The 17675-nt window shown below is 33.0% G+C and overlaps 1 long non-coding RNA gene across 3 annotated transcripts; it reads left to right on the top strand.

Moving 5' to 3' along the window:
* Window positions 1-2630: 2630 nt before the first annotated feature.
* LOC139899388 (uncharacterized) lies at window positions 2631-7375 on the top strand. 3 transcript variants are annotated; one of them, XR_011777460.1, is made up of 9 exons: window positions 2631-2872; window positions 2964-3014; window positions 3097-3224; window positions 3615-3895; window positions 3984-4139; window positions 6114-6168; window positions 6258-6300; window positions 6752-6816; window positions 6900-7375. It is a non-coding gene; the product is annotated as an uncharacterized lncRNA (long non-coding RNA). The 3 variants fall into 3 exon arrangements; XR_011777461.1 differs by lacking the exon at window positions 2964-3014 and having other exon boundaries at window positions 6121-6168; XR_011777459.1 differs by lacking the exon at window positions 2964-3014.
* The last annotated feature ends 10300 nt before the right edge of the window (window positions 7376-17675 follow it).

The following is a 17675-nucleotide window of genomic DNA, read 5'->3' as shown; positions in this document are numbered from 1 at the left end:
TCACGCTACCCGTACTGCATCTGGAATGTTTCTTTCCCAGAACTAGTACGCCTCCGAGGTCATTCAGCGGGCTGGTATGCCCTCATGTCATCCTTGCAGGACCCCGGTCGAACCGAGTGCCAAACTTACTTGTCATGGTCCTCCTGTTAAGGACCCCACTCTCTATCGCAGCCTCGCCGGCGCACTACAGTACCTTACATTTACTCGACCAGACATCTCTTACACTGTTCAGCAGATATGTCTCTTCATGCATGACCCTCGAGAGCAACATATGCACGCTCTCAAGTGTATCATCTGTTATATTCAGGGTACCACTCATCTTGGTCTACAGTTATACACAGCTTCTCCCACCACTTTGGTTGCTTACTCTGACGTTGACTGGGCCGACTGTCCCACCACCAGAAGATCTACTTCATACTATTGTGTTTTCCTCGGCAACAACCTTCTGTTTTGGTCTTCTAAGCGGCAACCCACGCCCTCTCTTTCTAGTGCAGAAGCAGAATATCGGGGAGTTACCAATGCCGTTACCGAGACTTGTTGGATTCGCAATCTTTTATGCGAGCTTCATTGCCCACTGACTTCTGCTACCTTGGTTTACTGTGATAATGTCAAATCTGTCTACCTCTCTACTAATCTGGTTCAACATCAACGGATCAAGCCTATTGAGATTGATATTCACTTTGTTCGTGATCTTGTTGCTCAGGGACAGGTACGGGTCTTACATGTTCCATCCAGATACCAGTTTGCTGACATCTTCACCAAGGGTCTACCGTTTGCACTGTTTGATAAGTTTAGATCCAGTTTGAGCGTCCGGAGTACTCCCGCTCCAACTGCGGGGGGATGTTAGCCCATATTTATTAGCCCATGTTATGTTCGTATGGGCTTAGCCCTTTAGCATTGGTTAGGGTATTAGCCTATATATGGATGTGTATTATGTGCTATGTATTCAAGCAAACAATAAACACTGCATTTCAACATGTTAGATAATAGGTTAGTAGCCCAACCTGATTGTGAGCTTAGGTCCGTTATAGTTTATAGATTAATTTAGGGTTCCAGAATGTTCATTTACTCCTTATAAATAGTTAATCAATAATAGAGAATGGTAAGGGGTTTTAATGATGTAAAAGTCGGCCGACTTGGCCGACGCGTCGGCCGATGTGTCATTTTTTTTAGTTCTTCGTCCCGTTTTCTCTGAAAACGACTCAAAACACGGTCAAAGCTAAAAGTTCGGTCAAAGTCTGTCAAAGACGGTAAAAGTTGGTCAAAAATGGTCAAAATCAGTCAAATTTTCGTCAAGATGTGATTTGTTTTAAAATTAGAGTTTGTTTTCATTTTTTGGCCGCTTTTTTCTCTCTGTCCTTACTGATTATGTACTCGGTAACATTGATTGAGTTTGAAGTTTAATTGTATTTAAATTCAAGTTCTTATTTAAGAAATTTATGGTACAGAATCAACTATTTTATACATATATAAACATATATTTAAGAAATTATTAATAAAGTCAACGTTGGTCAACGACCGATGCGTCCCCGATGCGTCCCCGACTCGGCCGACGCATCCTTTTTAGGTCTCGACCGATGCGTCCCCGACTCGCGACTATTACAACCTTAGGTTTTATTGTTTATCAAGTTTTAGAAGGCTCGTGGGGAGTTCTATATTCGGAGGACGAAAAGGATGGGTAATTGGCAAAGGATTAGACTCGCTCTCAAATAAATATGGCGAAGCACAAGTTTAGTGCATGCTAGCGACCACCCTGGCCCGGGTGGTTGGTCACAAATGAAAAGTGGTTATGACGCAGGCTATGGAGACTCGATAGCCCGTTTATATTCCCTCTAAATGACGAGCCTTCGACTAAAGTTAAACTCCTTCTTAATCCGACTGCTAACTTTTTTTTCCACAACAATGCTAGAATGTCTTACACATACACAATTGCAAACTTGTGTTGAAGATGTGAAGAATTTGATCAAAGAAACAAGTCGAAGAGAGCTTGACTTGGTGAACAAGTCGTAGGGAGCTTGACTTGGTGAACAAGTCGTAGGGAGCTTGACTTGGTGAACAAGTTGTAGGGAGCTTGACTTGGTGAACAAGTCGTAGAGATTGTGCTGCCTTAATTAAATCTTCTAGTAGGAATGGAGTATGGAGCAAGTAATAGATAATTATGGAATGTCTTTTACTTGAAGGACAAGTTTAACTTGGTGAACAAGTTTAACCCTTCCTATAAATTGTAAACCCTAGCCTCAATGTAATGTATGCACAAAATTGTAGGATTTGTGTGCAAGATACAACATATAACTATATGGCTAAATTTATTTGAGCCTTCGGGGTCACACACATATACACCTAGACGTTAAATGAAATATATATGATGTATATATATTATTCAAGTAACCAAATCACTATCACTATCACTATATACATTAAAAGAGAGTCTTGATTAGCTAATAATTATTTTCAAAACCCCCTTAATTACCGTTAGATTAGAAAATTACATCAAAATACCCCTTGATCCAACGGTTCCTAATCATCCCTTGAAAATATTAGCTAATAAATCATAAATCATTCTTGATTAAAATTATACCTTTATACCCTTAAAATAAAAAACACGCGGACCTTAAGGACATCTATTAGGATTTCGGATCCTTACAGACTAAATCCCTAAATCCCTAAATCAATTCATTCCAACCATTGGCCGTTTCCAAATACACAGACGACGAAATTGAGGAAGTGATGAAGGGATTTCAAGCTAAAATCCTTGAATATAAGATTCAGCCGATTCCTCCAAAAGCTGTGCCGGTACGAACGATCGGCAACACAAGGAATATTTGAAGAATAAATCGATTTCAGCGGCCTTTTCTTCAAATTTTCGATTCAGGTTAGTTTTATATATTTGGATGTTGATCCATTTGATATTTTTGCGGTAGTTAAGAGGGGAGTTTAATTTCGTTCTTACTAATTTCATTCAGAAAACAAAACTGAAATTGTTATACACAAATTCATCCATATTTACGTTTCTGGTATCTACTAACAACAACTACATACATGTTATAAACTTCTAATTCTCAGTTCATGTTCTTTGAATTGATATTTATTTTGCAGGGATACCTCAACTACAACAATGCTAATTAATTCACCATATTCACAAAGTTCATAATGAAATATATTCCGTGAATCGGGTAATGTACTGTGGAGAATATGATGATGGTCAACAAATCGTTCAAATTTAGGTGAGTTTTGATTCTATGGGGGTTTACAACTTTATGTTTATGAATTATGATGATGGTTCAAACTTTCTAAAATGTAAATTTCATTTGAATCATTTGGTTATCACTTCGATATTGATGATGATGGTGATTATGATGATATCGACCACGGAACATCCAACGCAAGTAAACATTTCACTATGATGATATCGACCCTTACAGACACCAATTAACACCAAACGGGTCAAGTGTACAAATAGTAAATATACAACATCAACATACTCGTTATTAATATAAAATTTTATTTTCTCTCTTTGCTAAGGTGGATATTTGGTATTAGTTGTTTTAATATAATGAGATTGTTGAATGCTGAATGTTAAAGATATACTTCTCCAAATTGAAATTATCATGCAGTTAATGATGTATAGGACGACCACCAAATATCAAACTACATTCAATGGATTATGGTACTTATCAGTTATCACCTCATTATCACCTCAGGTACCATGAATGTAGAGAAATATAGGACTAATACTTATTGTACGGTTTATGCTAACTAACTAATGATATTCACGAGTTCTTGATTCAAAAAATGTGCTTTGGAGCATGAGACCTCAGCTTTGAGGAGTCAAACTCAAGCAAGAAGACCAAGTTCAATGCTCTTGGTGGTTCCTTGGATTTTACTATTTTATAGAGTAAGTCCTCATTTGCCTTAAATTCAAGTTTTCTTTTTTATTGTTTTATCAATTCATGCCCAATCTAAGATGATCGCGATTTGTCCAGGTAAAACAAGAAGTACATACATTTCTTAAGTCCCACTTGAGATGCTTTTTATGGCCCCATTTGGTTTAAATGGGTTGATCAAAATGGAGAATGACATAAAGATCAGAATACGGAAGGAACTCGGCTGTGAAACGTAGATCGAAAAGATTTAAATAGGTAATAGATTTCTAACTTCCAAATGATATTCTTTATTTGCTACCATTACTTCATAATACTGAAACAACTTGTTGTCACATTTTTATCTTAAACCTATTAATATCAAAATCTTCTTTATCACATATGCACTTCACTTCACCACTTGTAATGAACATGAACATGTAATGAACACTTGTAACTTAAATGTAATGAATTATTACATTCAGATTCCTTGACCACATTCCTTTTAATTTTTTAATCACTAAATGAACATGTAATATAATTCCTTGGAAAATAATTCCTTCAGAATGCAATTCCCTTAGCGTATTCCATTCCATCCAAAAATATTCCGCGAGCCAAACGGGGCCTTAGATATTTTGATATGTGAAGGTCATACTCCGACAAAGTATTTATAGTATATACCCAATATTGATGATATTTTAAGCAGTTCTAAAGGCACAAGCCAAGTATGAAGTAATATGTCCCATAACATTCTCTCAAATTTATAATGACCCGTTTTTTTCTAGCTTTGTGTATTATAATGATAATAGTATTTATTATGGGTGTCGCAGTGACCCGTAGTATCTATTTGAGTGCTTTAAAATTAAAGATGAGTGTAAAGTGTAGCTAGTGATTTAAATATGCAGAGTTATAGTGCTCGGTAAAAACTTATTTAGATGAGCGAATAGATACAACTTGCTTTGTGCAGCCAATGTGAAACTATTTCAAGTTGATCTTTGAAGCTAGAACGTGAAAATTATAGAAAATCAACCGAAACACTAAGAAATATGTTTAGAGATTGTGATTCTTTTATTATATCAATTGTGTGATTTGTAACTAAATAAAATATACATATAGTTTTAAAATGTGTTACTCCACTACATCATATTTCTATCAAGATCCAGCCAATTCGCGACTATTACTCCACAATATAATGTTTCAGCATTATTAAATTTGAATTTCTTTACACTATTTTAGCTTAAAACAAGTTCAACATATCACTTATCAAACACTCAGTAATGTGTAATAATCAATAATCAATCCTCAATAAATTAGCCCGATTTTACTTTACTATAACAAATTCTTTTAAAGAATCCCGCGAATTGGCGGGTCTTTATACTTTAGGGTATAGTGTTTAAGGTTTAGGATTTAGTGTGTAAGGTTAAGGGTTGGGGATTAAGGGTTTGGGGTTTAAGTTTTAGATATAGGGTTTAGCGTTTAGGGTTTAGATATAGGGTTTAGGGTTTAGAGTTTAGGGTTTAATGTTGAGGGTTTAGTGTTTGGGGTTTAGTGTTTAGGGTTTAGTGTGTCAGGCTTAGGGTTTAGTGTGTCAGGTTTAGTGTTTAGGGTTTAGGGTTTAGTGTTTAGGGTTTAGTGTTAAGTGTTTAGGGTTTTAGGTTAGTGGTTTAGGGTTTAGGGTTTAGAGTTTAGAGTTTAGTGTATAGTATTTAGGTTTAGTGTCTAGGGTTTAGCGTTAGTGGTTTAGATTTTAGGGTTGGTTTAGGTTTTAGAGTTTGGGGTTTAGATATAGGGTTTAGGGTTTAGATTAGGTAATAAATTAATTTTAAATACACACTGTCTCTAAAATACCCCTTTTAATCTTCTAATTAGGGTTAAAAACACCGGATTTCTTTTCCTCCCATCAACAATTATACGCAAACTTTTCCTCTATCGAACCCTAATCCTACTCGATCATCACCATCAGTGGTTAAATGCTCTTTCTTTAGCTTCAAATTACATAATTTATGTACTTAATTAATATAGAGTTTGTAAAATTCATGTTAAAAATATAAGATATGTTGTTTGAATAAGGCTGTATAAATTAGTTGTATGTATTGTATACATGTGAATATGTGATACTATTATTATATAGGGGATATGAGATATAAAAAAAAGATATCTTCTATCGATTGAATGTGGGCATAATTACATGTGGTTTTATTGTCGATAAATTCAAAGGTACATGTTCTTGTGTTTATTTAATTTATGGTTTAGGGTTTAGGGTTCAAGCAATCGGAGTGTCCGGTAATGAAATTGCCGCCAAAGAGAGGTATGAAATAACCCTGTTTAGTAACCGTATCTTTGTATTTCATTTAGTTTTTTGGATTTATATTGAATTTGATTAGGTTTTTAACGCAGGTTATGGTTCTCTCATTAATCAACACTGTCGATAAATTCAAAGGTACATGTTCTTGTGTTTTTTATTTTTTTTTATTTTATGGTTTAGGGTTTCGGTTTCGGTTTCGGGTTCGGGTTTAGGGTTTAGGGTTTACTGTTTACTGTTTACTGTTTACTGTTTACTGTTTACGGTTTATGGTTTAGTGCAAAAAACTATTTGAGTGCCTAACATTGAGTACAAAATCGTTTCAATTAAAATTGTTCGAATCAAAACCCTAAATATGGTCAAAAACTATTTAAGTGCAAAAAAAAAAAAAAAAAACATCGTACTCAATCATGGCGGTCATTTAAACCCAAATAGTCAAATCCATTCAAGTCTGATGTCCTTTGTTGGCTACCTTTGCAATGTCAAAACCCTAAATATGGTCAAATTTTTTTTTTTTTTTTTTTTTTTTTGCTTTTTTTCACACTTTTTTGTTGCATACTGGAACTTCTTAACATATGATGATTCGCAGGTTAAAAAGGTCAAGCCTGATGTCCTTGCTGGCTTTCTTTGCAATGTCAAATCCCACATATAATGGTTTGTGACTGTAAAGCCTCTCTATATATTTTCATTTGTGGGACCCAACGGGTATTTATAGACTAATGTAATTTCTGAAACAGCTGAATGCACTGCTGTCGATGATGAACACAGTGTCGATATCCATGTGGAAAAACGAAGAAAAAACCAACTTCGGTTGTTAAGGCTTTAAATGGCCAAAAAATTCTTTTGGAACGATCAGAACACGTGAGCATGAAAAAGAATGTGACTGGCCCCGTTGCCTATATTCACTTTGAGTGAATATAGGACTTGCTACACATTTGGTTTTGCAAACAAGAGCAAGCTTGGTCAAGGTGGTTTTGGACCAGTTCACAAGGTTTGTTCTTCAAATTAAGCGAATTTTTTGTGTAAATTTAGCCTCTACGTAGAATGTGATTGCCGAAGAGGTGTTATAAATGTCTACTCCTATTGCGAACGATTGCACAATTCCATCTCTCCGATTCTTCAAATACACGTTATCTATTGTTTTTGTTGCATACACTGTGAATACTTTTTTAGTTTGTTGTTAATGGAAAACTGTTACTCAATTATTTATTTATTCATGACCACCTCATAAGACTAATGACATTAACGAATATGTGAGAAACTACACCAAAGACTTGAGAAAGACGTCGAAAAAGTTCCATTATCGCCACTTGCAACTTTATAGATCGAAGCTATTACGTGAAAAGTTTGTGTTGGAGATTCAAAAGATACTCAACACAAGACAAAAAGTCATGACATTATTCACAATTCATGATCACCTAAAAGGATTAATGACATTAACGAATATGTGATAAACTACACCAAAGACTTGAGAAAGACATAAAAAAAAGTTCCATTATCGTTGCCTACAATTTTATAGGTCGAAACTATCAGTATATAAGAACAGTTGATCACTACTACTTTCGAATTAAAGTCTTACTTTGAAATTTTGGAATGTTATATTATTTATTTGTGTTATTATGGTTGGAAATTGTCTTAAAATATCATCATTTAATATTACTAACTAATAAATCATATAGTTTAAGGATTTCTATTTATCAAGAACAAGTTGAAGTGGTTTAGGTTTTTTTCTTTCAATTCCCTAGCATTTATGTTTCAGTTACTTTATTTCCATTTCAATACTGGTTTCTTTATCTAGGTGTTATTGTACGTACATGTATATACGCTTAATGGATAAAAATGATGCATTCAAATACAATAGAGAAACATATAGATTATATGGAAAAAAAATCAAGTGTCCTTACATATATTAGTGATGATTTTGCATTAACTTTGTAAATAACCGGATAAAAAATATTACACATTCACGTTGAGAGTTAATGGTTTAAGGTTAATGAATTGCTATATATGGTTTATAGTTTATAATTTATAGTTTAGGATTTAGGGTTTAGGGTTAAGATTTTAGAATTTATGCTTTAGGGTTTAGGGATTAGAGTTTAGGATTTAGTGTATAGGGTTTACAGTTTAGTGTTTAGGGTTTAGGGTTAAGGGTTTAGGGTTTAGAATTTAGGGTTTAGTTTTTAGAAGTTATGGTATAAAGTTTTGGGTTTAGGGTTTTATGGTTTATAGTTTATGGTTTAGGGTTTAGTGTTTAGTATTTACATATAGGGTTTAGGGTTTAGCGTATAGGGTTTAGTTTATAGGGTATAGGTTTTAGAGTGTAGGGTTTACTGTTTAGATTTCAGAATTTATGGTTTAGGATTTAGGGTATAGTGTTTAAGGTTTAGGGTTTAGGATTTAGGATTTAGTGTGTAAGGTTAAAGGTTGTTGGCTAAGGGTTTAGGGTTGATTTAAGGTTTAGGGTTTAGATATAGGGTTTAGAGTTTAGTGTATGTGGTTTAGGGTTTAGTGTTTAGGGTTTAGAGTTTAGTGTGTAGGGTTTAGTGTTTAGGGTTTAGGGTTTAGTGTTCAGGGTTTAGTGTTTGTGGTTTAGAGTTTAGGGTTTAGTGTTTAGGGTTTAGTGTTTAGTGTTTGGGGTTTAAGGTTTAGTGTTTAGGATTTAGGGTTTAGTGTTTAGGGTTTAGAGTTATAGTTTAGGGTTTAGGGTTAAGTGTTTAGGGTTTAGTGTTTAGGTTTTAAGGTTGATGGTTTAGGGTTTAGGGTATATGGTTTAGGGTTTAGAGTTTAGTGTATAGGGTTTACGGTTAGATTTTAGGGTTCAGGGTTTAGTGTGTAGGGTATAACGTTGGTAGTTTAGAGTTTAGTATTGGTTTAGGTTTTAGAGTTTAGGGTTTAGATATAGAGTTTAGGGTTTAGATTTTTGTGTATAGGGTTTATGATTTAGTGTTTAGGGTTTATTGTTTACATGTAAGGGTTTGGGGTTTAGATTTTAGAATTTAAGACTTAGGGTTTAGGTTTTAGGGTTTAGGGTTTGGAGTTTATTGATTAGCGTTTAGGGTTTAGAGTTTAGGGTTTAGTATGGTTAAGGTTTAGATTTGGGGTTTATGTTTAAGGAGCGAGATAAGTTTACATATTGATCAATGTTATTTTGTTGAATGATTAATCTACAGCAACTTCACAAACATTTTGTCTGTCAACAGTTTAAGAAAACAGTGAAAAAGAGGAATGCATGTATCAACTGTAACGGTGTTGAATTAAAAGTTAAAATTACCTAAAAATGTAAGATATGATTCATAAGCAGTGGCTAGCCTTCAATAATGTAGCAATTAAATTTAAAACATGGAAATATCATTTGCTTCACTATAATACAACAAGCTTATTAGAATTTAACGATTTATGATGTAGAAATGTGTTTAACCAAGTTTGAAGATGAAGTAACACATACCAATAATACATCAACCTACCTTAAACGACTTACAATGGCACCACACATGCGTTTTTCATCTTGCATCAAACAAATTACGGATACTAATATGCATCCAGTGGTATTTTCCTTTGCCTACACACATCATATCTATTTACAATGTTCCGTTCAATATTATGTTAATGTTAATATTACTCTACATGTTTTTATTTCAGTTTTAGAAACTTGGGAAGTCCGGGTGATCACACTAGCCAAACCAACATTGATGTCCATTACCAGTATCAGTATAATCCTATCGCTAATGATGAAAATAATGATAATGACAACAGCTCAGGTTTAATTTACTTGGGACATCAAAGTAATGAAGAATTGGATCTCGAATGTAATACAGAGTAAATGAATGAAGAAACCAACCTGCACAGCCCAACAATGATCTACACGACCGACAAGTTGTCTTTCCTGTACCAGGCAGACATACCTGGGTACGCAGCCTTTTCAATGTCAATGAAAAGTATTTGTCGTTATTTAATTCTAAGTTTAACGAGAATTCGTATTTATTAACTATCGAAAGATTATCAAATAAACAAGCTTTTTAATTATAATAAAAAAGCATGAATGATATAGATGAACAATTGCAAATGTTTATGGATTATTTAACGATTAAAATTTGAATGTGATTTTGGCGGCTGCCGGAAGAGCTTCAAAAACTACCTGAACTACAAAGTAATTGTGACTATGAGTGTCTCGATCTGAACAACAAAACTCATATATGGGGTTTGAAGCAAGAAAAAAGATCAAAGGAAAAGTATGTTTCTAAAGGGTGGATAAAGTTCTTAACTGTAAATGGGTATGTTCCGGACGACAAGTGTTTGATTGCGTTCCTGCGTGATGAACGCAGGTTCATCATGGTCCTAGATGGAACTCACCCTGTGTAAGGTGACAGTTTGTTTCGATATCAAAGTCTTTTGATTCTGCAGGATGTCCGTTAGATTGTGCATTAGTTTCTTTATATTTTGATGCTTAGACATGTAATTATTAAATACTTTAAGATATAACTTATGGTAGCTTAGTAACCATTGAATAGTTTGGCATGTAATTGAACTTTATGATATGCGAATCGATGAATTATGATAATTTTGATATGCTACAGATCTTATCATTAAACATAAGTTGTAACTAAACAACTAAAATGTATGATCTTATTTTTGTATAATCTTATTCTTCTGTATATTAAAAAAAAATTGCCAATATAAATATATTACAAATATTATTCTTATGGAAACATCAACTTCATATTGATTATCTTCTATTGTTAGATTGTTTGAATAACCAAATTCAAAGCAAAATAACAAATACGATATAATATGGTATTAATAAATGATTTAACCTTTAAAAACCCCGCGAAATCGCGGGTCTTTAACTAGTTAATTACTTAATTTTGAATTAATTAATTAACTGAATGATTAATTATCTACTTATTATTAAGTGGAATTAAAATTTTCAAATGTAATAAATTTACTTGTTGGACAAGAACAATTTTATATGTAAAATATACTCCGTATCTTTTATTTAGAAATTGTGTACCAAAAGATATAACATAAATATATAGCAAAAGGTTTTGCCATAAAAAAGGTTATTATTCTGCATGTGGTTTTGGTGAAAAGCAAAAATTAGAAAATACACTTGTGTACAAACCAATTTTGATAGTAGGTGGACTTGCTCCATATTATGATTGCTCCCTGGGTTTTTAAAAGACAACAAAGTCAGAGAAAAATAAAAACATATTTTTTCAATTCTTGTTAGTGGCTATGCAAAACCAAAAACAACCACATTCTTTCTTTGTTTTCGAGAAAAGATACACGAAACCATACGGAGTATTACTAATTGTGTTATTAATATAATTTGATTATATTAATACGTTACTTGGGTTTGGACTAGCATTCATTGACGATCGTTTGAAGTGTAGTGTGGACTATCCAAAGAGACGGTCATAATTTTGATCGTGAGTTTCTTTCCATCAAGGCGGTTCGTTTCAACCTACACCTGCATCACAATTCGCAAAGGTATATTCATAACTCACTTTGTGAATTTATATTTTGACAATTATTAGTGGTGTAATTGGATCTTGGTGGAACCGTTAACCGTGTGCATGTTTTGTAATATAGATTATATTTAATTTTAACTGTCCGCTGCGTTATCTGAATGTAAAAGTACACACGATTTTCCATCAGTGGTATCCGAGCCGCTTTTACACCATTTTAATTGTCACGTGATTTTCTCAGATCTAGTTTTGTGGTGAAATGGTAAAAAGTAAAAACTTTTTTTTTATATATAATTTCAACATGTTTGTTTTAAAATTAAACCTTATGATGCACAAATAAGATCTGAAAAATATCACTGTTATAAATTTTGAATTTATATATTATTGCTTGAATAATTATTACTTATTTCATTCCATGGTTGTACACATGCATTGTAACCATGGACAAGCTTCATCAGAAGTTACAGGTATTTCAGGTGGTTTAAGTGTTGTACCACTTCTTGTGATAATGGCTTTAGCTGTTTCATTCCGGGGGTTAGCATTTGTATCACTAGGTAGACTTCCCGGTTTTCTTTCACCTATTAACCTTGCTAGGTTACTTACTTCTTGTTCCAGATTTTGAATAGAAGCTTGTTGATTTCTAAATGCTTGAGAATTTTGTTCATTAGTTTGTTTCTGAGATGTGAAAAACTGCGTTTGAGTTTCAACTAGCTTCGTCATCATATCTTCTAAATTCGGCTTTTTATCATCGGTTTGTTGTGGTGGTTTGTTTTGAAAATTAGGTCTTTGCTGATTGTAAGTATTATTAGATACTTGTTGATTGCTAGGACCTTGTTGGTTGTTGTATGGAATATTTCGGTTATAATTCTGGTTCTGATTGTAAATCGGTCTTGGCGGTTGATAATTATTCTGATAATTATTTCCAGGCCTTTGGTTTATGTATGAAATATTCTCTCTTTGTTCCATTGTTAATTCAATACTGAGACAATCTTTTGTCAAATGCGGTCCTCCACACTGCTCACAACTAATTCGTATTGAGTGAATATCTTTAGTCATCTTTTCCATTCGTCTCTCCACAGCATCTATCTTTGCGGAAATGGAATCTAAGTCATGGCTAGAATCTGCTCTAGCTGCTTTAGATGATCTAACGATATCTTTTTCTTGGTGCCACTCATGTGAGTGGGAAGCAGTGTTATCAATAATTTTGTAAGCATCAGTTTCGGTTTTCTTCATAATAGAACCACCAGCTGCTATATCTATGTCTTTCCTTGTAGTGATGTCGCATCCTTGGTAGAATATTTGTACTATTTGACAGGTGTCTAAACCATGTTGCGGACATCCTCTTAATAACTTTCCATATCTAGTCCACGCCTCATATAGAGTTTCATTCGGTTTCTGTGTGAACGTAACAATTTCTGCTTGAAGTCTTACGGCTTTAGATGCCGGAAAAAATTGTTTAAGAAATTTGTCAACTAAAACGTCCATGTATCGATCGCCCCTTCAGGTAACGATTCCAACCAATCTTTGGCTTCTCCCTTTAAAGTCCAGGGAAATAACATGAGATATATCTGTTCATCTTCCACTTCTCGGATTTTAAATAGTGTGCAGATCCTATTAAAGGTACGTAGATGTTCATTTGGATCTTCCTTCGGCGCACCACTAAATTGGCATTGATTAGTCACCATGTGTAGAATTTGTCCTTTGATTTCATAATCTGGCGCATTAATGTCTGGATGAGTAATTGCGTGACCTTGGCCAGTGCGTTTAGCTCTCATTCGGTCTTCCATACTTAAAGGTTCCAGATTCTCCATAATTGAATTTGTTGAATCTGAATCACTAGAGGATTCTGATTTAATGGTTCGTTCCTCAACAATCTCTGTTTGAATGATTGGTGGTTCCGGAGGAAAGTTTAGTGGTTCAGGATCTACGAACCGTTCCTGAATATTCTCCGGATTCTCAATTGTGAGGTCGGGTTCAAAAAATGGATTATCGGAAATTTGAACTGAAGTACTTGGTCGACTGGATGATGATTCTAAAGAAAAATCAACGACGGTAATATTTGCTAAATGTCTTGATCTAGTTACAGGTGGTGAACGTACAAAAGGTGGTGAACGTACAAAAGGTGGTGAACGTCTTGCTCGGTGCATTCACTGAATATCCTATTAGTTTTTAAAAAGGAAAGAAAAATTATAATAAGTTATCCAATCAATAGACTTTTCTGATTTTGCCCACGTTTCGAATAGCCAAAAGATGCAGCAGAGGGGCAGGATTCGTTTGGTCTCAATATAATTGAGGACTGTTTGGCTCCAATAACCCGGTCCACGTACAAATCCAACTATTACTACGAACCAGAAAATTTTGATGTCTATTAATTTAACCACTTAAAATAAATTTTCGTAATTTTAAGAAATTTAGATAAGAAGTAGAATAAAAATCTATGTCCTAAAAACTAGAATAGCGAGAAATAAGAAAGAAAAAGAGTTCGTCGGAAAAAGGTCGAAAAAGAAAAATGGTTGAAAAATAAAAGGTGACGAAAAAAATAAAAGAAACTTATAAAACTTAAAAATACTTGACTAACCTAACCTTATTACTACAACTAACTTAAAATTATAATCGCAAATTGAGATTACTAATTGGAATGATAATTGATACATAGGTAAAAGTCGTCTTAAAAATATTAAAGCTTACAAGAAAACTATATCCCAAATGGAAATAACTTAAAAAGAAACTAAAACTTAAAAAGGCGTCGCGAAATTCTAAAGCACCTAAATCTTAGTCTAAAGAAAAAGCACTTAAGGGATTTTACGGCAAAGCCTAAAAATCTAGAAGTAAAAATAACTATGGCAAAAACTAAGTTTAAAACTAAATATGAGCGAAAAATACAAATATTACGCTAAAACGATTAAAAAGGGATAAAATATAAAAATATACAAAAAGTTGTAAAAAGTACAATTTTTATAAAAATATTATTTTTATATTATTTATTTATTAAAACTACTAATTTTATAAATTAATTAAACTAATTAATACTAAATAAAACAAATTAAATAAAAAGAAACTTTAAAATAAAACTTAATTATAATAATAATAGATAATTAGGATTTATAATTATAATAATTATTAATTACCCGTAATTAATTATGAATTAGGGTTTCTGTCGGTGTCAGAGTCACTCCGCGAGTCGCGGTAATCGAGGCATTAAACCCCGCGAGTCGCGGGGATCCGAATTTCAACTCTGGCACAGTTTTAAATCGACGGGTTTTTTTTTTATGTTTTCTAATTTTATGTTTTTATATAAATAAAAGATATTTAAATAAAACTTATATTTTTATAAACTAAAATAAAAATAAAGAAACTTATAAAACTTTTAACAAACTCTTAAAAATATATAAATTTTTTTTTTATTTTTCTTTTTATATTTTCGAATATTTAAAACGTATTTTTATAAAAACGAATTTTAATAAAAGTAAACTAAAAATCTTTTTTTTTTTTATATTAGCGTTGCGCTTCCGGCGTTTAAGAGAGTTCCCCGGCAGCGGCGGCAAAAATAACTTGATGTTTCGCGAGGGGTATATAAAATACTATTAAATTTTACAAGGAAATACTATTAAATACGATACATTTTTACACAAAATATTTATTTATTTAGAGAATGGATATACTTAAACCTTGCTACAACACTTATAGGCAGTGTACCTAATCGTACAGTAGTGTAGTTTTTAGTAAGTCCGGTTCGTTCCACAGGGAATCTTTTTAAACAAAGCTTAACGCTATATTAGTTTACTTTTATAAAAATACAAATATATATATAAGTAATATTATTATTATAAAGGGGTTTTTTACCGTTTAATGACCGGTTTGTCGATTTTAAAACTTTAGTCGCAGTTAAAACCAAATGTAAAATATTAAAAATAAATACAAGACTTAAATTAAAGCGTAAAGTAAATAACGATAATGAAATTGCGAATAATAAAAGTGCGATAAAATAAACTTGCGATAATTAAAAAGTACGATAATTAAAAGTGCAATTAAATAAAATAACAATAAAAATGCGATAATTAGAAGTGCAATTAAATATAAAATAAAGGAAATTAAATATGAAATAAAAGAATTATGCTTATTTAAACTTCCGTAATCATGATGTTTGACGTGTTGATTTTAGTTTTATGCCCATGGGTTAATTGTCCTTTGTCCTGGATTATTTAATATGTCCGTCTGGTTTTTGTCCACAACAGTCCATCAGTCATAAATATAAAGTGCGAGTGTCCTCGTCAAATTATCCTTATACCCGAAGTTAAATATTTCAACTAATTGGGGATTCGAATTGTAACAAGGTTTTAATACTTTGTTTAATGAATACACCAGGTTATCGACTGCGTATAAACCAAGGTTTTACTACTTTGTTAACAATTACACCAATTACCCTTGAATGTAATTCACCCCTGTTTCAACAAGTCTATTAACTATTAATCCAGTTCCGTATCCGGTAAAATGAATAATTATTAGTATTTATAGATATCCCGCCCACCGTACCCAGTCAAGCGTATGTGGTTATATATAAATACGTCGAATTATAAGTTTGTATATTAAATTAACAAGGTATTGTTTAGTTAATATAAAACCCATTAATAACCCATAGTCTAATTTCCACAAGTGTCGTTCTTTTATCCAAACCCAAATTATGGTACAAAGCCCAATTACCCAATTTTAGTAATTAGCCCAACATCATGATTACTTCGGATTAAATAAGCATAATAATAACTTAGCTACGAGACATTAAATAAAAAAGGTTGAACATAACTTACAATGATTAAAAATAGCGTAGCGTTACACGGACAAAATTTCGACTTACACCCTTACAACATTCGCTAACATACCCTTATTATTAGAATTATAATTAAAATTAAAATTAAAATTAAAATATAAATATAAATATATACGATATAGAGTAAGAGATGGATATATGATGATAGTTGCGATCAGAATTCGGTTGCTTTTATAGGGAGTTGCAGAAATTGGGGCTCCGCGACTCGCGGCACATTTTGCCTTCAAACTCCGCGAGTCGCGGAGATTGAAAATACAGCTCACCAGCTTTTGGAGTCTTTCTTGCCGACGATTTATTTATAAATATAATATATATATTGGCGACTTTACCGCCACTTAGAGCCTAAATTAAACCCCAGGCATGATGTAAAACCCATGAAGATTTGATCTCACCATTTTCATGGCGTCTCGTTTGTATCGTATTTTTTTTTTTTTTTTTTTTTTTTACTTTCTGGCCGGAGGTCCCTGGAAGCAATCTCTCTATCTGACGAATATAGAGAGAAAGGAATTTCTCTACTCTTGGGAGTGTTACACTCGGGGTGGAGAAATGATCGCTCTTTATTCTAGGATAGAGGAAGGATTGTCTACGATCAACCTCCCCCATACCCCACATTGGTGGGATTGGGTATTGTTGTTGTTGTTGTTGTTGTTGTATAATATATATATAATCAATATAATTAATTATATATTATATTATATTTATATACATAGTTAACTTGTAATTTTTAGTCCGTTGCGTCGAGCGTTGAGAGTTGACTCATGTCCCGGTTCCGGATTTTCGAACGTCCTTGCGTACAATTTAATATCTTGTACTTTGTGTTTTGAATCTTGTACTCTTGTAATTTCGAGACGTTTCTTGTCAATAATTGGAACCTTTTTTTATTGTCTTTTGTACTTTTGAGCTTTTTGGTCGTTTGCGTCTTCAATTCGTCGAATCTGTCTTTTGTCTTCACCTTTTATTATTTAAACGAATATCACTTGTAAATAGAACAATTGCAACTAAAAGCTTGTCTTTCTTGAGGAATAATGCTATGAAATATATGTTCGTTTTTAGCATTATCAAATATTCCCACACTTAAGCGTTGCTTGTCCTCAAGCAATATCGTCTTGAAATACTAGAATCACTTCTTTATTCTTCACACTTTGTACATCAGTGATTTCTATACGGTGGTATAAACAATGGTAGTAACGATATGGTTTACAGTCCCACATGACTATAAAAAT

Source organism: Rutidosis leptorrhynchoides, chromosome 3, assembly GCF_046630445.1.
Source record: "Rutidosis leptorrhynchoides isolate AG116_Rl617_1_P2 chromosome 3, CSIRO_AGI_Rlap_v1, whole genome shotgun sequence".
Lineage (NCBI taxonomy): Eukaryota > Viridiplantae > Streptophyta > Magnoliopsida > Asterales > Asteraceae > Rutidosis > Rutidosis leptorrhynchoides.
The sequence above is the reverse complement of the archived record's forward strand: the minus strand, read 5'-3'. Positions and strand labels throughout refer to the sequence as shown.